At 36.5% G+C, this 20,930-nt stretch overlaps 1 pseudogene; it reads right to left on the bottom strand.

Annotated features, from left to right (window-relative positions):
• Window positions 1–207: 207 nt before the first annotated feature.
• On the bottom strand, window positions 208–616 carry LOC110210021 (uncharacterized; annotated as a pseudogene).
• Between the last annotated feature and the right edge of the window lie 20,314 nt (window positions 617–20,930).

Here is a 20,930-nt window from a genome sequence, read left to right on the forward strand (position 1 = left end):
AAAAAAATGTAAGTCTTTAAATTTATACCTTTGTTGCTATTCAAATACAATGAGTTGAAAAAGGGATTTAGATCTGAAAGAACAAAAGGTCCAGCATGTCAGGGAAACTGATGAAAAGAAATGCTAGGGAAAGTGGCCTACCCATACCAGATCTTTTTTTTTTTTCTTAAATAAAACGTTTATTCGCTCTAGGATCAGGGTGGGTGCTCAGTCAAAGAGACCAAAGCCCATGTCGTCATCAGACTCCTCAGATTCCTCTTCTCTTCTTTCTCCTCTGCAGCAGCAGGGGCTGCGCCACCAGCAGCGGAGGCAGCAGAGCCAGCACTGGCAGCAACAGCGGTAGCACCACCAGCGGGCATGGAGGCCAGCTTACTGCTCCCCTGGGCGATCACATCTTCTATGTTCTTGCTGCCCAGCTCGCTGATGACCTTCTTCGGCCGCTCCTCGTCTATCTCGATGCCCACCCTGTCCAAGATCTTTTTCAGGTTCTTGGAGTTGGGGGAATCATTGCCGCCGAGCACGGCCAGGAGGTAGGCTGCTACGTAGCGCATCTCGGCGGTCTGGGTTTTACTGGGGTCCTGTCCGGTGGTCGCGGCCTAGCGCTGCAGAAACGGCGAGAGCGACAAGTTCCCCATACCAGATCTTAAATTGTATCATGAAGCAGCAATCTTCAAAACTACTTGGTACTGGCTAAGAAATAGAGCAGTGGATCAGTGGGGTACGCTAGGTGCACAAGACAGTTTTCAATGATTATAATAACCTTCTGTTTGATAAATTCCAAAAACCCCAGCTTGTGAGATAAGAATGCACCATTTGACAAAAATTGTTGGGAAAACTGGAAAGGAGCATGGCAGAAACCAGGCATTGACCAAAATCTTACACCCTATACCAAAATAAAGTCAAAATGGGTATGCGATTTATATAGGCTGACACTATAAGCAAACTAGGGGAGTAAGGAATAGTTTACCTGTCAGATTTATGGAGAACAGAAGAATTTATGACCTAACAAGAGTTAGAGAACACTGTGAAATTGCAACCAAGATTAGGAGGGAAGCAGAAAACTGGGAAAGAATCTTTACAACCAGTGTCTCTCGTAAGGGCCTCATTTCTAAACTATATAGAGAACTAAGTCAAATTTATAAGTATACAAGTCATTCCTCAACTGATAAATGGTCAAATGATATGAATAGGCAGCTTTCAGATGAAGAAATTAAAGCTATCTATAGTCATATGAAAAAAATGCTCTAAATCACTATTGATTAGAGAAATGCAGATCAAAACAACTTTGAGGTACCACATCACATCTATCATGTTGGCTCACATAACAAAACAGGAAAATGATAAATATCGGAGAAGATGTGGGAAAATTGGAACATTGATACATTGTTGGCAGAGTTGTGAACTGATCCAACCCTTTTGGAGAGTTTGGAACTATGCCCAAAGGGCTATAAAAATGTGCATACCCTTTGATCCAGCAATGCCACTTCTAGGGCTGTATCCCAAAGAGATCACAAAAATGGGAAAAGGACCCACATGTACAAAAATATTTATAGCAGCTCTTTTTGTAGTAGCCAAGAATTAGAAATTGAGGGGATGTCCATCAATTGGGGAATGGCTGAGCAAGTTGTGGTATATGAATGTAATGGAATACCATTGCGCTATAAGAAATGATGAGCAAGCAAACTTCAGAAAAAAACCTGGAAAGACTTTTATGGCCTGATGTTGAGTGAAATCAGCAGAACCAGGAGAACATTGTACACAGTAACAACAATGTTGTGTGACAACTAACTTTGATAGACTTAGCTGTTCTCAGCAATGCAAGGATCTAAGACATCTCCAAAAGTCTCATGATGGAAAATGCTATCCACATGCAGAAAAGAACCATGGAGTTTGAATGCAGATCAAAGCATACTATTTGCTCTATTTTTTCTTGTTTTGTTTCTTTCTTATGGTTCCTTCTATTGGTTCTAATTCTTCCTTACAACATGGCTAATGTTAAAATATATTTAATAGGAATGTATATGTAGAGTGTATATTGAACTGCACACCATCTTGGGAGGGAGAACAAGAGGAAGAGAAAATTTAAAACTCAAAAGGCTATTGAAGTGAATGTTAAAAACAAAATAAAATAATAAAAAGAAAAAGGGATTTAGGCTAGCATTTATAACAGTTTTTGCTTAAACGTTTTGTTTTTTAACTTTCCTTTTAAAAAAAAATTCATAATCACAGTATAAAAGAAAAAGGATTGTGTAGGAAACCACAAAATTTTATGCCAAATAGCTTGTGTTAATTCTATATAACATATCTTTATCTATCTCTATGTTTGTTGTTGAGTCGTTTCGTTACTGTCCAACTTTACGTGACCCATTTTAGGGTTTTCTTGGCAAAGATAGTTAAGTTTTCTGCCATTAATTTCTCTAGCTCATTTTACAGATGAGTAAACTGAGACAAGCAGGGTTAAGTGACTTCCTCATGGTCACATAGCTAATAAGTGTCTGGGGCCAGCTTTGAACTCGCCTCCCTCTAACTTCAGGGCCACCACTATCCACTGGGTCACCTTGTCCTGTATATGTACACGTATGCACATATACACACAGTATAATAAATTCAAAATATCACTTCTAAACCTGTTCTGCTTATTTATTTCCTTCTCAATTTCCTTCTGTTCCCAACTACATATTTCAAAAAAAATTTGTAATCTTCCTCCTTTCCTTCCTTCTTTCTTTTTTCTCTTCTTTCTTTTCCTTTTTTTATTTCTCCATTTCTCTTTTTCTCTTTCATTTTCTTTCTTTCTCTTTCTCTAATTATTCTTCTTCCTTCCTTCCTTCCTTCCTTCTTCCTTCCTTCCTTCCTTCCTTCCTTCCTTCCTTCCTTCCTTCCTTCCTTCCTTCCTTCCATCTTTTGGGCAACAATATTGCTAGTTACCAATTCCATCTAGCATCCACCCCATCCTATTTAAAAAATATCATCATGACATATGAGCGTAGTGCAGCAAAACAAATTCCCATATTGTCCATGACCAAAAATATATGTACCAGTCTCCTAATTGAGTTCATCACCACTGTTTCAGGTGACAGATATCATATTCATCCTTTATTCACTAGCTTTAACTTTAATCCTTTAAAAAAAATCAGCTTCAATAAATCCTTCAGAGATAAAACAGTGTCTTCATCATGAGGGGACCAACAACATTGAGGTAGTTTGTCTGTTAGAATTCCAGAAAACAAACTTCCCTTGTTTTTAACTTTTGTAGCAGGAATGTGTCAGAATAATTCCATCAAACACCACTCCAGTCACCTAAGAAATAGAAAACAACTTGATCAGCTTGTCAATATTTGGAGGTACACTTACTTTCTCCCTGCCCAGCTAATGTACTATTTCCTTATACCAGATCATTTGAGGCTAAATACAGCTAAACAGTGATACCAAGTTTACTAATGGAAGCCCTGGAATGGGGCCCAATTGGATGGAGAGTGCAAACAAAAGGTATTTTAAAAACTATTAAAACAACTCACCCAGGATTTCTGGCCAAAGTTAATCCTAGTCAAAGCAACACAGGCATTAAAAGTGCATTTGTTGTAAAAAGTGTGAATTAATCAAGCTGCCACTATACCTAACATTTGTCAATATCATGTTATGGTGGGTTGAAGGGAGTAATGGAATAATTCTTGAAGAAAACTCAAAGGTGTCATGATTTCACAAATCCACTTGTGACAAAATTTCAAATTTCTAAGTAATAATTTGCACTGAGAATCAGCATGGCTTAACATACGAAGGACTAGCCCTAGAGTCAAGAAGACTTGGGTTCAAGTCATGTCTCTGCTGAATACTAGCTTGCAACCCTGGGCAAATCAATTGAACTTTCAATGACCCAAGTCACTGTTTTTAATTATAAATGAAATCATAATTGCTGGTATGTAAAATGAGAATTTCTACACCAATGAAATAATTAGGGGGTGGGAGTGGGGGGTGGGCAAACAAAATCACATTAATTCCTTTTATTTCTTTAAGAGATTGCTCTTCATCTTATATTGTATGGATGGAGTTGGGCAGCACACACCTGTTCAATTAAATCTCCCTTCAGTCCTGTTGACTGAATCATAGAAGGGAGACAAGACATTAATGAAATGTCTTGACCCTGTTATCCCTTTATGAAATGTGAAGAAATTCTTCCTGATGGATTTTTCTTCAGAATAGCTTGCTGTTATTTGATTGAAGAATGCAAATGCCACTATAAATGGCTTTGAAAAGCTAGCTCATCAACTCTAGAACGTAATCACCCTGAGCAGGTTAGAGGAGAGTCAGCTGTGGAGAAAGAACCAAGATTTGGAGAGTTCTACACATTTCATTTTCTGTTCTAACTCTACCAGAATAATTTCTCTTTTCACCTTCCCCACCCTCCAGAAATATACATGCCGTCTCACAGCAGAAGTCCTTAGCCATTTGGAAACACTCTGCATGAGACAGAGAAACAGAGAAAGAGAGAAACAATGAGAGAGATAGATAAGAGAGAGAGACAGAGACAGAGAGACAGAGACCTAAGTGTTAATTCAAGAAAAAAAAAATAGCTCTGTCAGTTGGGAGTTGAATTGTAAAGAAGAACAGGCGTTGAGTGCCCAGATGAGTGATTTGTCCAACAAAGACAGTTTGCTTGCTAAGGGGAGATCAGCATGAGGAACCACAGAAAGAGTAAAGACATCATGGCTCTGCAATGTCAGAGGCATTCAGTCACTTGATCACATATACTTGCTATGTGTGTTTTAACATTAGTGTATTTTCCAGCTGTGGCCACTTTTCCTTCTGATACCATGGGGAAGACTGTCCACAATATTGGGAGGATATGTGTTAGAGTCATTGTTCTTAATTTGACATCTTAGTAAATGCCTTTACTTTGAGCTAATTGTGTGTACTGTCTAATTCTGAAGGCTAAACAACCAGTGGGAGCTCATGACTTATAGCTGTGAGAATACACACCCACAGAGTAGCCTTTCAATACCAGTATGGTAATCATCTCCCTGAGGAATTAACACAAAAATTTGAGTGAGATAGGGGAACCTTGAAGAATTCTACAACCACATTCTCTTTAATCTCATTAACGATCAAGCTTTGTCTTAAGGGAAATACATGATAAATCACTGGTCTTTTCAGCATGGGGAATCAGCACCACCAAAGCAGATTGAAACTAATGTTTATCAGCCAACCAGCATTTATTAAGTATATACCAAAGGTCAAATGCTGAATTTAGTGCTAAAGATACAAAGAGTTAGGAAAAAATAAAAAGCAATGTGTTCCCTAACGAATTTTCATGGCATAATAGATAAGGCTTTATCATTTGAATGACAGAGAATAAGAGATTTGGAAGCCAGTCACTGGCAGAGAAAAGATTTGAACCCAAACTGTACCTAGCCCCAAAGCTGATACACTCTGCCCCATTGCCTCTGCTTGGTTTTGCCTACAAGTCGAAATAATTTGAACTCGCAATTATATTGTTGTTTTTCTCACAAGGAATGAAGTATGTAGTACAAGTATTATATCCATTTCAGAGATAAGAAAACCAAGGCTCAGAGACTTGCTCACATCCACCCTTTTGATATTTGCCAGAGGCAGGATTTTAACTCAGGGCTTCCTGAGCCTACACCTAGCCCTGGATTCACAACAGCAAGTTGTCTCTATATGTGCTCCAAAAGCTTGAGTGAAGGTTTTTTTTCCCTTCATCTTTTAATTAAAATGAAATAACTGCACTAAGCCTTTTGGGACACCCTTTATATAATATGGGAAATAAATTGAAATAAATGAAATTCATGATTTTTTTTAATGTCTCACAATAGGTAGGAAATAAAGGCATTAGCATCCCCAGTTAACAGGTGAGGAACTAAAGTTTAGAAAGTTGAATTCACTTGTCCAGAGTTACATGATCAAAGGTTGGATTTCAGCTCCTGGTTTTATCTAATTAGTCCAGCAAGCTAGCAATTTATCCCATATGTGGCTTGTTTGTTCATACTTATTTGTTGTCTTCCTGCAGGCCACGAGCTCCTTGAGGACAGAAACTGTCTTTTGTGTTTTTTTGCATACCCAGCACGTAGCACTGCACCTGGCACAGAGTAGGCTTTCATAAATGTTTATTTGTTTTTAAAAAAAAAAGCTAAAGAAAAACTAGGTCAAGATACATCTACACAAATTGGAATCGGAAAAATAACTCATATTTGTGTGATGATTTCCTCAATGACCCTTGGAAGAAGGTAATATTTTACCTCTTTTACAGAACATTGAGGCCCAAAAAAGTTTAATTAGTTTAAGCAGTGTCAGCTAAGTATCAGAGACAGAGTTTAAACCTAGGCCTAGACTATAGTTTTGCCTCTGTGACCTTATCTCTTGAGCAGCTAAACTATTTAGAAAGCAAACAGAATAAATTTTGTAACCCATAATTTATGCCCAGAGATTACTTTTTCTACCCCTCCTTTCCTATTAGAATTGTAAATGTTCCAAGAGCTATGAATCAATTCAATAATGACTAGAGATTAAACAGTGCTGGCTTTAGGAGGTGGCAGTCTTGTCAAATAGTATGGTTAACTGGATGTACTCCATAAGTGTGCTCTCCATAGGGACTTCTTTCTTAAGCATCCCACTTTGTCAACAAGTTGGGTGGTTGGGTGGAGAAAAAACAAGAAAAAGAAAAGAAATATTAAAAAAACCCCTTTAGTCCTCTCAGTTCTGATGTATTCCTGCCAACGAAGGTAATCCAGCAGATGAATGTAACCATAAGAATAGACCCCGATTTCTTTGTTCACCACTAATTCAACACACTTTTCACAGCAGGATATCCACTGAGCTAACACCATCTTGACCTTTAAATCTCTCCTGGGTTGCATTTGATCCTATCTACCGCGGGTAAAAAACGAAAAAAAAAAAAACCTCCATCGAATACTGGAGTTCTCATTGCCCCCTTTTCCCATAATTTGACTTTGATTTATTTTTAACTATAAGCCATCCACATTCACCAGCTATGCTGTGGGTGTGAAAACAAAGTGGAGAGGACATTATCAGACTTGTAATCATATCTATCTATTCAATACAGTTCTATTAACTTTGAGGCAAAAATACAATCTGATTTTATTGATTGAACAACAAAACACATTTACCCTGTTAGTTATCTCTTGTCGAGTCTTCCATCTCAGCCTTGGGATTTTGAGATTAATGGCTAACTTTATACACAAAACCTTCAGTCATTAGGGGAGGAAAAGAGCTAGTGATGAGTCAGCATGCCTTTGACTCACAGTAATGAAGTGGCTAAAGATTTTTTCATACTTATTATTATTATTTCTTAACAGCCGTTTTCTGGGCTAGAAGAGTAGACCTAACGAATTAATCCAGGGTCAAATGACTAGCAAAGTATGAGAGGAACTGTTTACACCTTAAATCTCCAAAAAATCTCAAAAGGATGAAGTATGTGCCAAATGTGTAGTAAATAATTCTGCATCTATGTGAGACTGGAACACCGTGATGATTCAGTCTTAAACCCACCTGTAAGAGGTAAGATCTTGAGTATGTCCTGTTCCCAAAAGCAAAAGGGATGGCAATTGTGTATATATGCGTGTGACAGAGGTGGGGGATCATGGGGGAAGGGAACACAGTAGCAGAAAACTGGCTATCGTGAAAATGTCATGCATTTGTAAGGGAAAGAGTAGCTTTAAAACTTGGATATGTACAGTATTTTCTCCCACAGAATTTATTCTGAGCAGGAACAAAAGAGGGTCCTCTCACTGAAAAGTTCAAATGTGCTGAGGACATCAGTTTCTACTTTATGAGCAATAGAAAAATATTTCTGCTCTAGTGATGGAATGGGCAAGGGGCTAGAGATCGATGAGGGAATATAGGGGTAAGAGACTTCATATATAATTTAAAATGCTGAAGAATAAACTCCCAAAGAGAAAGTTTATTTAGGGACATTGTGAATTGCCAATTAATCAGTTAATGAGCATTAATTAAGCACCTACTCTACTCTAGGCAATTTGCTAAGCAATGTGGTTATGGTTTGTCTTTTGTTCTTTTTTTCTTATTATTTTTTCTTATTTTCATCAATTTATTTTGATTCATCAACAATTACTTTCATCCCTGCCTCCACAAGATGGTATGAAGTCTGATATAGGCTTTACATATAGATTCCTATTAAACATCTTCATATTAGTTAGGTTGTAAGGAAGAATTAGAACCAATAGGAGGAACCACCAGAAAGAGGAAACAAAACAAAATAGAAGAAAAATAATGGCAAATAGTATGCTTCAATCTGCATTCAAACTCCATAGTTTTTTCTTTGGATGTGGATAGCATTTTCCATCATAATATTTTTGGAGATGTCTTAGATATTTGCATTGCTGAGAAGGGCTAAGTCTATTAAAGTTAGTCATCACCCATCGAGGTTGTTACTGTGTACAACGTTCTCCTGGTTCTGCTCACTTCACTCAACATCAGTCCATAAAAGTCTTTCCAGATTTTTTTGAAGACCACCTGCTCGTCATTCTTTATAGCACAACAGTATTTCATTACATTCATATACCACAATTTCTTCAGCCATTCCCCAGTTGTTGGGAAGAACTTCCAATTCTCTGTCACCACAAAAAGAGCTGCTATGAATATTTTCTTTTCATGTGGGTCCTTTTCCCGTTTTTATGATCTCTTTGGGATATAGTCGTAGAAGTGGCATTGCTGGGTCAAAGAGTATGCACATTTTCATACCCTTTGGGCACAGTTCCAAATTGCTCTCCAAAATTGTTGGATCATTTCACAACTACACCCACAATGCATTAGTGTTCCAATTTTCCTGCATCTTCTCCAACATTTATCATTTACCTGTTTTGTCATGTTGGCCAACATAATAGGGGTGATGTGGTAACTTAGAGTTGTTTTGATTTGCATTTCTCTAATCAATAGTGATTTAGAGCATTTTTTCATATGACTATAGATGGCTTTAATTTCTTCATCTGAGAACTGCCTGTTCACATATTTTGACCATTTATCAATTGGGGAATGACTTGTATTCTTATAAATTTGACTTAGTTCTCTATATAGGTTAGAAATGAGGCCCTTATAAGAGACACTGATTGTAAAAATTCTTTCCCAATTTTCTGCTTCCCTCCTAATCTTGGTTTCATTGGCTTTGTTTGTTCAAAAACTTTTCAATTTAATGTAATCAAAATTATCCATTTTGCATTTCATAATGTTCTCTATCTCTTGTTAGGTCATAAATTCTTCTGTTCTCCATAAATCTTACAGGGTTGCCTACAATATCAGCTTTTATATCTAAATCATGAACCCATTTTGACTTTATTTTGGTGTAGGTGTGAGATTTTGATCAGTGCCTAGTTTCTGCCATACTCCTTTCCAGTTTTCCCAACAATTTTATCCCAGAAGCTAGGGTCTTTGTGTTTATCAAATAATAGATTACTATAGTCATTGACTATTGTCTCTTGCATACATAACCTATTCCATTGATCCACAACTCTATTTCTCAGCCAGTATTAAGTAGTTTTTATGATTCATAATTTACAATACAATTTAAGATCTAATATTGCTGGGTCACCTTCCCCTGCATTTCTTTTTATTACTTCCCTTGAGGTTCTGGATCTTTTCTTATTCCTAGTGAATCTTATTATTTTTTTTTCTACTTCTATAAAATCTTTTTTTGGCAGTTTGATTGGTATGGCACTGAATAAGTAAATTAGCTTAGGTAGAATTGTCATTTTTATTTTATTAGCTCAACCTACCTGTGAGGAACTGATTCCCCCCCCCAATTATTTAGATCTGACTCTATTTGTGCAAAAAAATGTTTTGTAATTGTGTTCATATGGTTCCTGGGCTTGAGTAGGTTGACTCCTAAATATTCTATAATGTCTACAGTAACTTCAAATGGAATTTCTCTTTCTATCTCTTACTGTTGGGAATTGTTGGTAATATATAGAAATACTGTTGATTTAAGTGGGTTTATTTATATTCTGCAACTTGGCTAAAGTTGTTTATTATTTTATGTGGTTTTTGATTCTCTAGGGTTCTCTGAGTATATCATCATATCACCTGCAAAGAGTGATAGCTTTGATTCTTCTTTGCTTATTTTAATTCCTTTGATTTCTTTTTCTTATTGCTAAAGCTAACATTTCCAGTACAATATTGAGCAACAGTGGTGATAATAGACATTCTTGTTTCACTCCTGATCTTACTGGAAATGCTTCTAGCTCATCCCCATTACATATAATGTTTGCTGAAGGTTTTAGGTAGATGCTACTTACTATTTTAAGGAAGACTGCATTTATTCCTATGTTCTCTAGTGTTTTTAATAGGAATGGGTGTTGTATTTTGTCAAAAGCCTTTTCTGCATCTATTGAGATGATCGTGTGGTTTCTGTTAATTTTGGTGTTGATATAATCAATCATGCTGATGGTTTTCTTAATATTTAAACCAGCCCTACATTCCTTGTACAAATCCTACCTGGTCATAGTGTATTATTCTCATGATAAGCTGCTGCAATCTATTTGCTAGTATTTTGTTTAAAATTTTTGCATCTATATTCATTAGAGAAATTGGTCTATAATTTTCTTTCTCTGTTTTGAAACTTCCCGGTTTAGGTATCAGCATTGTATTTGTGTCTTAAAAAGAACTTGGTAAGACTCCTTCTTCACCTATTTCCCCATATAGTCTATATAGTATTGGAATTAATTGTTCTTTAAGTGTTTGAAAGAATTCACTTGTAAATCCTCCCAGCCCTGGAGATTTTTTTCTAGGGAGTTCATCAATGGCTTGTTCAATTTTTTTTTTCTGTGATGGGGTTATTTAAGCATTTTACTCCCTCTTCTGTTAATCTGGGCAATTTATATTTTAGTAAATATGTACCCATTTCATTAAGATGGTAAAATTTATTGACATACAGTTGGGCAAAATAGTTCCTAATTATTGTTTTAATTTCCTCTTTATTCATGGTGGATTCATCTTTTTCATTTTTGATACTGGTAATGTGGTTTTCTTCTTTCTTTTTTTAAATTAAATAGACCAAACATTTATCTATTTTATTGTGTTTTTTTCATAAAACCAGCTCTTAGTTTTGTTTTTATTTCAATTAGTTCAATAGTTTTCTTAATTCCAGTTTTATTAATCTCTCCTTTGGGTTTCAGTATTTCTAATTTGGTATTTAACTGAGGAGTTTTAATTTATTCTTTTTCTAGTTGTTTTTTTTAGTTGCATGCCAAATTCATTTCTCTCCTCTTTCTCTGTTTTATTCATGCAAGCATTTAGAGATATAAAACTTCCTAAGAACTGTTTTTGCTACATCCCATAAGTTTTGGTATGTTGTCTCATTATTGTCGTTCTCTTGAATGAAGTTATTGATGGTTTCTATGATTTATTGTTTGACCCATTCATTCTTTAGGATTAGATTATTTAGTTACTAATTATTTTTCAGTCTATCTTTCCATGTCCTTTTATTACATATAATTTTTATTGCATCATGATCTGAAAAAGATGCATTTAATATTTCTTTTTTTCTGCATTGGATTGTGAGGTTGTATGCCCTAGGATATGGTCAGTTTTTGTCTATGTTCCATACATTGCTAAGGAAAAAAAAGTATATTCTTCTCTTTCCCCATTCAGTTTTCTCCAGGGGTCTACCATATCTACCTTTTCTAAAATTCTATTTACCTCTTTAACTTCTTTCTTGTTTATTTTGTGTTTAGATTTATCTAGGTCAGAGATGGGGAGATTGAGGTCCCCACTAGTATAGTTTTGCTGTCTAGTTCCTCCTGTAACTCCCTGAACTTCTCCTCTAAGAATTGGATGCTATACCACTTAGTGCATATATGTTTAATAATGACATTACTTTGTTGTCTATGGTGCCTTTTAGCAGGATGTAGTTTCCTTCCTTATTTCTTTAAATAAGATCTATTTTTACTTTTGCTTTGTCTGACATCAGAATTGCTACCCTGCTTTTTTATTTTTATTTTTTTTTAACTTCAGTTGAAGCATAATATATTGTACTCCAGCCTTTTATCTTTACCCTGTGGGTGTCCCTCTCTTTCAAATGTTTCCTGTAAACAACATATTGTAGGATTATGGTTTTTAATGCGTTCTACTATCTGTTTCTGCTTTATGGAAGAGTTCATCGCATTCACATTTACAGTTATGATTACTATCTGTGTCTTTTTCTCCATCCTATTTTTCCCCCCTCTGTGCCCCATTAATTCTTTTCTTTCTCATTTTTCCCTTTCCTTCCTCACTAATGTTTTGCTTTTGATGACCTCCTCCCTCAGTCCAACCTCCCTTATATTAAACCCCTACCTTTTCTTCCCCTTTACCCTTACTACTTCTTCCCTCCCTTCTATCCACCCCTCCTTTTTCTTTTCCCTCCTACTGCCTATAGGGCAAGTTGGATTCCTTTACCTAATTATGTTATTCCCTCCTTTAGCCAAATCAGATGCGAGTAAGGTTCAAACATTGCTCATTTCTCTCCCTTGTATTCCTCTACTGTAACAGGTTTTTGTCTCTTTTCCATTAATATAATTTACCCTTGTCTGCCTCCTCTTTTCCTTTTCTCCCAGTATAATTCTTTAATTAGATCAGATTAATCCACTTACTTAGATCCATTTAACCCACTTATTTTTTTTATCATTACATCAAAGTCAACTTATACCCCCCTGCTCTATGTGTGCCCCTTTAAATTGTGTAATAACAATACAGTTCTCAAGAGCTGCAAATGTCATATTCCCTTGTAGGGATATAAACAGTTTTCCCTTATTAATAATATGTTTTTTTTTCTGTCCTGTTTACCTTTTTATGTCTCTCTTGAGTATGTGAAGATCAAATTTTCGTTGAGCTGTGATCTTTTGATCAGGAAGGTTTGGAAGTCCCCTATTTTGTTGAAAACCCTCCCCTGAAAGATTATGCTCATTTTTACTGGGTAGTTAACCCTTGGTGATAATCCAAGCTCCTTTGTCCTGTGGAATATTGTATCCCATGTCTTATGATCTTTTAATGTAGGAGCTACAAGGTCCCATGCAATCTTGACTGTGGTTCTATGATATTTAAATTGTTTCTTTCTGGCTACTTGTAGTATTTTCTCTTTGACTTGGTAATTTTGGAATTTGGCTACTATATTCCTTGGTGTTTTCAATTTTGGGATCTCTTTCAGGAGGTGACAGGTGGATACTTTTTTATGGCTATTTTATCCTCTGATTCTAGGACCTCAGGGCAGTTTTCCTTGATGATTTCCTAAAAGATGCTGTCTTTTCTTCATCATGGTTTTCAAGTAGATCGATAGTTTTTAAATTATCTCTCCTATATCTATTTTCTGGGTCACTTGTTTTACCAATGAGGTATTTCATGTTTTCATCTATTTTTTTTCATTCCTTTGTTTCTGTTTGACTGATTCTCACTCTCTCTTAGGTTTATTAGCTTCCACTAGCCCAATTCTGACTTTCTTTTTTTTACAAATTGTTTTCTTCTATTAGATGTTGTATCTCCTTCTTCATGTGATGCACTTTACTTTTCAAGGCATTCTTCTCCTCAGTGAGTTTTGTGCCTACTTTTCCATTTGTTCAATTGTGCTCTTTAAGGAGCTATTTTCTTCAGTGTACTTTTTTTCCCCCAGTTGGCCAATTGTGTTTTTTAGGGACTTGTTATCTTCAATGTGCTTTTTTTCCCCCCATATAGTCAATTGTGTTTTTTAAGAACTTTTTTTTCCTACAGTTAATTTTTGTCCTTCCTCTTCCAAGCTATTGGCTCTCTCTTGCATACCTCTCATTTCTTTTCCAATTTTTCTTCTATCTTTCTTATTTCAATTTTAAAATTCTTCTTGAGCTCTTCCAAGAAAGCTTTTTGTGCTTCAGACCAGTTCATATTATCATTTGAGGTTTCAGATACGGGTTTGTTTTTAATGTTGTCCTCTTGAGAATTTGTGCCTTGGTCTTCAATGTATCCATAATAAGAATCTATGGTATGTTTCTTTTTGCTCATGGTGTTTACTTATTTCCTGGTCTTTAAAAAAATTGAGCTCTCCTGATGGGGTGCAGGGAACACTGACCCAAGAGTCTTGTGCTGGGAGCCCAGGGCCTGGTCACTGGCTTTATATATACTGGGGCCTCTGATGCTGGCAGCTGCAGGCTATAAGGTTCTGGCAGCTTACCTGGTGTTGGGCTGGAATCAGCAAAACTGGAACTCTGGGGGTAAGGGTGGGTAGTCTAGCCCCTGGAGGCTGCCTGCTCACCCTGGCCTTTGGCTTTCTTCAACTCTTTGTAGATGGACTTTTTGTTGCTGCAGGATGTCTCTCCGCCTGGGGCTTTCCGCCTTGGAGCTGTGCTTCCCAGAGTTTTGCTGAGGCACCAGGAGACTTGGCTGCTAGATAATGCCATGGCACATGGTGTTTTTTTGAATGGGTTTCCACTGGTTCCCCTGCCCATATTGAGGCACTCGAGCATCATGATGTTAGTGCTTGCCTGCTCCACCACCTGGAGTTCAGGATCTCCACCTGGTATGCTGAGGTGGGGCTTTCTGCTGGCTTGCTGGGAAGTCTCCTTATCTGTACTGCTTCCCATCCTCCAGCCCAAGAGGGGCCTTTCCCATTAATCCCTCAAGGTTCTTGGGCTACAGGACTGCTGTGCCTCACCTTTCTGCTTGTTCAGCTGTTCCAGGGTTTTTCCTGGGTTGATATTTTCTGGACTTTCAGAAATTAATAAGGGATGGTGAGAGTGACTTACTTCTTACTCAACTATCTTGGCTCCTGGAAGTGGAAAACCTTGCCTTCATTCTTGAAGAAGACCATGCCACCAGGAGGATGACACCATGACTTGCAAGTAAATTTGGATTTGCGTGACGGAAGGCTGTGCAAAGTCACCAGTCTCACTTTCTTCTCTGGAGCCGTGTGGGTCCAGTGGCCAGATATATATCAGGATAACTGCAGATAGCCCAGCAGTAAGCAATGAACATACAAAGGAAAGCATAAGGCAGCCTCTACTTTCAAAGAATTCATAACATGAAAACAACTATGTACAAGAAAGCTAAACACAAGATAAAATTGATATAACTGTGTAAGAGGGAAGGCACTAGCATTAAGGGAGATTGGGAAAAACTTCTTATAGATTTTAAGAGCTTTACTGAGACTTTAAGGAAGTCAGGTAAGACAGGAGGCACAAATAAAGAGAGAAAAAAAAAGAATTTCAGGGATGGGAGAGAGCCTGGGAAAATGTCCAGAGTTGGGAGATGGAGTTTTGTTCAAGAAGCTGCAAGGATTCCAGAATCACTGGATTATAGAAAATGTGGAAGTGAATAGCATGAGAAGATTGGTGGCCAAAATGAATGTTCTTAAAGAAAACAAACAAAGAAAAAAAATCAAACAATTAAGCAAACAAAACATGGAGTGGTTAGCCTCTTGGTCCCTTTTACTACTCCCCTCATGGCATATATCATAATTTACCTTGGAGAGGGGAGGGAAAGTTTTCAGACACATGTTTTGTCAAACCTATCAGTGAACCCCATTTGAAAATCTACATGGGTTTCTAAGAGGGAGAATAAACTAAATTTTATTTATCTGTGCCCTTCCCAACCCCCAAATATTGCTGGTCCTGGGGCATGGTTTTTAAAATTCAAATTCAAATTTGGTCCCTGTCCCTGAAAGGGGAAGGCTATCCCAAGCTTTGTATTATATATAAATTACATAGACTTGACTCCTCACCAAAAGCTAGGTAGACAAAAGACCATCACAAAAAGTGAATATTGAGCAAATTCGGGTCTCATCCAAGCAGGTAGAAATCAGAAATGGAAGGTTTAAAGATTAAGGTATACCAGGAAATTCACAAAAGTGAATGAATTCCTTTGACTGGAATGAGATATGTCAGCTCCATAAAGAGTCCTCAATTTCATCCAAGGGGAAGATTCTCTGCAGCCATCAGGGAGATAATCTGAACATTAGGAAGATGTTGCTTACTGGCCTCCCCTATATGTTTGCCCTAGCAAGTCTTTATTTCTCTACATGTCTTGAGCTAGAACTTGGGAGAGTGAGGAACCATGTATATTTTCTCTAGAGGCGAGAAAGAATAATATCTCTCTTCTGCAAACTATTTTGTCAATTGGACTTTTCACAACATTGTCATAGAGAGCTGAATCAGCACTCTGTCAATCCAGGATCCTGTTAGGCCACTTGCAGAACACAGCTTCCTTCCCCACTTTACTCATCTTATTTGGGAATTGGGTTATAACTATAATTGTTAAAGAAAAAAACACTAAGCAATTAAATTAATTCAGTCCACTTTCTAGGCTATTGTTCTTTTGGAATAATAAAATTTATCAATGGGTAAAATTAAGGACAAAATGGTATCATTAAAAAAAAGGGATGTAGAGAGCTAAAGATTAAAAGAATTTTAAAGAATCAGGGGAAGAAAAAAATGGAAGAAATGAATTAATGTTCCGTCAGCTGATTTCTATGCTTACTTATAAATAAATCAACATTTTGTTGTAAAGGAGAATAATGTAGAAATTCACTTAAGAAGGAAGAGAGGAGCAACAAAGAGAGGATGGAGCTGACAATGCACCACCATCTTAATTGCACATAAGCAGAGATAGGTTAATAATTTTTTAATTCTTTCAATTTGTGGGTGGAACTATGAAAGAATAGTGTAAGAGAAATTGAGGGATGGGACTAGGATTAGGAGGAATGAAAAAAAAAAAGATCCAAACTGGGAATAGAAAATAAAAAAATGTTTCTAGAGAACTCTACCACAGTGAAGGGAAGGAAGCTAATGGGCATAGTAGAAGACTACTTTATCTGAACAAGGGGGAGGCATTGCTTGCATTGGGCTTCTGAATCCTGCCTATATCCATGAGCAAAAGAGGAAATAAAAGCTTCAGTTCCCATGTACAGTCAACAACCAGAGATTATCTAGATACGTTAATCAGAGATAGGTTGTATTGATCTTAACAATGGTTAGTGATTATGAAAAACAGTCAGAAAATGAGCTTCATGACTCAGGAGAAAGATAACCTCCCATCAAGTAGGGAAGAAATAAACATTTCCATCATATACCTCCGATATGGTGAAATCAAGATATTGTGAAGGGAATAGAATAAGCATTTATGTAGTGACTAATACGTGCCAGGTGTTCTTTACAAATACTGTGTCATATGATCCCCCCCCCAACTACCCTGTGAGGTAGGTGCTATTTTTATCCCCATTTTATATTTGGAGAACTTGAAATAAATAACTTACCCAGGGTCACACAAGTAATGAGTGTCAAAATCTATATTTGATATCAGGTCTTCCTGTCTCCAGGCCTCACACTGTATCCACTGTGACACCTCGCTGCTTAGGAACTAACAAAAACATTTAATACCAAAAGCTATTCCACAATGGATAGTGATCACAACATATGAATGTATATTCTTCAAAGGGAAAATTACAAAAATACTAACAACCACATGAAATATTGCACCAAATCATGAGTAGTAAGAGAAATTAAATTCAAGACTACTCTGTGGTTTTACCACCCAATTACAATTTGGCTCCAATGAGAAAGAACCAAAGTATTTAGAAATGCAAGGCTAGTATGCTAGTTTACTGTTTGTAGAACCCTCAAATGGTTCAACTGTTCTTGATGATTTGAAATTACATTTTTAAAAAGTGTCTAAAATGGTTAATCTTTTCTTCAAAGATCCACTGCTAGGCATATCATTCAATGGGGTCAAGGATAAAATATGCCCAGAATGACTTTTTGTGGTAACAAAAAATGGGAAACAATAGTGTCCATTAATTGGAAAATAGCTAAAGAAATTATAGCTCTGTGTGTGTGTGTTTGTGAATGTATGAGTGTGTGTGTGTGTGTTTGTGTGTGTGTGTGTTTATGTCTTTTTCCACTTGGGTTTGTTAGAATGTGGTTCAGGGGGAGACATGGATATATATTTCAGGACTATACTCTAACTCTTTTTAAAGGAGACTTATATTCCTGCCTGAGGGAAACCAGAGAAGCGACCATGAGGCTAATCACTCTACTTTCCTTAAAGTACTAGACTAGACTTCTATCTATATCTCCCTCTCCAAATATTATTAGTTGAAGGGAAAAAATGATTCATAGGTTCCATCTGCTTTCCTTATTTGAAGTGGAAAGGGTACAATTCATATAGAAAGCTCGGGCTCTTTTCACTAAATGCTAATTCTATGAAATTCTTTCACGAATGACGAGTAGCAAGTAAGTCCACTTATCCAAACAGATATCAAACAGAAAGCAAAGCAGTTATAGAGATAAAAATATGCATAAAGATGCACTGATTGAAGCTCTCTTACTTGGAGATTTCACTGCTTGCCTGAGAATCCCCAGTCTCAACCTAAGAGAAATTTCCCATTTTTTTTCCCCTACCAAAACAATCTAGGAATAAGGGACATGCCAGGAAGCCAGTTTTCCTCTTCTTGTATGTATTACAATGCCTGCCCTCTTTCAATCTGTTCCTGAAGAGTATCAGGAATAAAATGCGTCCTCTCAAAGCAGGAAGAGAAATCTCTCCTCACTAAAGCTCTGTAGTTAACTCTGCCCTTATGAATATATCATCCTACCAAGAAATCATTTTATCCATCAGTGAAGTTAATCTTCAGCAAAGGCATCAAGTTTGAACCCTGGACTATAGGAGGGTATGCATGTCATGGTATGTATTTTTTTCTTTAATAAGCAATGGGTGTGAAGAATTCCTAGAAACATAGAAAAATGTCTACACTGATAGTAAATATATTAATGAGAATCAGGAATATTATACATAATAGCATCTACAATGTAAATGAAAGAACACTAGAAGTAAATTGAACACTGTTTAATTGTCATGACCAATTTTAGCCCTGAGAATAGATGAAGAAATAGAGGTTACTCCTTTCCTTGGAGTAGTGAACTATGAGTTTGTATGTTTTGCTTACATGGTCAGATGTACCTTGTAGGTTAGTTGATTTTGATTAACTTTTTTTTTTATTTCTTCTTTGCTAAAAGGGAAATCTCATTGGGTAGGATAGAAGGAAATGTATATTAGGATATAATTGAGATTTATAAGAGGCATTGATAAAACAGCAAAAAGTTAATTTGTAGAGTTCTGCCCAACGATAAAATGTAAATCCTTAAGGACTCTTCTCTCTTTTTTGTTGTTGTTTTAATACTTGTCGCTCTTCATCTGGCATAAACCTACCTGACCCTGTAGTAATTTTTAGTTCCAACCAACTAAAAGTTAATGAACCACAAATTACACTGGGGAGAGGAATTGACTATTTACAAGGAGCCAGAATGTGCAGAATGTGGTGAGAGAGCATTAACAAATCTGTCAATTAGTCTATAAGGGATTTTGACTTTTATGGGTTTTCTTTGCATCCTTGATACATCAAATAATTCCCCTTCATTTCTCTATTTCTGAGAATAAAACATTCACATGTTCTTTATTCTTGATCTGACTTTCCTGCACTGAAAACAGTAAATTTGTGTATGTAATCTACCATTTCATTAAGTAGTCTTTGAAATTACAATAACCCAACCAAAAACTTTTCAAACCTTGAATGTAATCTGTTTTTCCCCTGTCTCTGTCGTATTAGTTGATTGCCTATGGCAGAAGTGAATCTTTTAAAAAAAATTTTTTTAAACGAATTTCCTCACATGTTAATGCTAGCAAATAAAAGTGATTTTAATTAGGTTCTAGTAGACAAAATAAATATGTGTATTTTCTTCAGTTATTATTACACCAACCGGTATGGCAGAGAGACTACAAAGCCAGGCTCCAAGGTCGGAAGATTGACCCAGGAAAAACAATTAAAATTTCAGTGTTCCAGGCAAGTCTCTTAAAACTATAATTGTTTTTTTTTTCTTTCTTTCATTTTGTTTCTCATTCAACATCTCTTATATTCCAGGCATTGTGCTAAGTATTGATGACACAAAAAGAGGAGTAAAATAAACCTTTGCCTATTCATTGATTCATTGTTCTTAAGGAACTCACTGTCTATCTGAATGACCTTGAAGAATTAAGAAAGGCTTCTTCTATGAAACAGCTATTGAGCTGAGCCGTAAAGAAAACAAGGAATTCAAAGAGGAAGAGCAGAAGAGATAGTGCATTCCAAGCAGGGAGACAGCCAGTGCAGAAGCACAGAGACCAAAGGTGGAGAATAGCAAGAAGGCAAATATAGATTGACAGAAATGTATATGAAGAAGAATCATTTCTAATGTGCCTTTGTTTTCAAAGAAACTAGGCTATAAACATGCTATACCTAGTAGAAAGGATAAACAGTTGTACTTATCCTCTTAATTTTGAAATTTACTTATACATGTGAAAAGAAAGAAGAGTTTTGTGGAACTCCTAAAATTGAATTTTTCTAATTAAGGAAAAAGACTCCTACTGATGTGCTGAGGGGGAAAAAAAAGAGGATAAAAGGCAAGAAAAAAATAGTAAATTGACAACTAAGGAGAGAAAGTACCAAAAAAAAAACCTGAGAAGTTAATATTAATATAAGAGAGAAGGTCTTTAAAAGCATGCTACCAAATACGGAATGTACTTCCCTTTGGGAGAAATAGATAACAAAGAAAAGAATAGTCATATTCTGAGATATGAGAAATATGAGTTGTAGAAAATTTGGTGCCCTGAATTGATAGAGGAAGCTTCCTCACCTAGGAGTTCCCTATACCAGTGATATCAGAAGTTTAGTCCCTGTCCCTATCTCTATCCCTTAGATATCATAGAAGCAAAAAAATAATAATAATGCCACTTAGACCAAACTCTTCCTTTACTTTCCAGCTACTGGAAACAATTCTTTCAGGACCTTCTGCTCCTGAGGATATCTAAAATTGTCTTCATAAAAATCTAATTCTACAGTTACTGACATAACCTGAATCTGAAATCCTGTTAGTGTGGAACTCTCTCCTTATGGAGAGCCATGCCTCACTTGCTTG

The sequence above is a fragment of the Phascolarctos cinereus genome, unplaced genomic scaffold (assembly GCF_003287225.1).
Source record: "Phascolarctos cinereus isolate Bilbo 61053 unplaced genomic scaffold, phaCin_HiC Scaffold_5;HRSCAF=322, whole genome shotgun sequence".
Lineage (NCBI taxonomy): Eukaryota > Metazoa > Chordata > Mammalia > Diprotodontia > Phascolarctidae > Phascolarctos > Phascolarctos cinereus.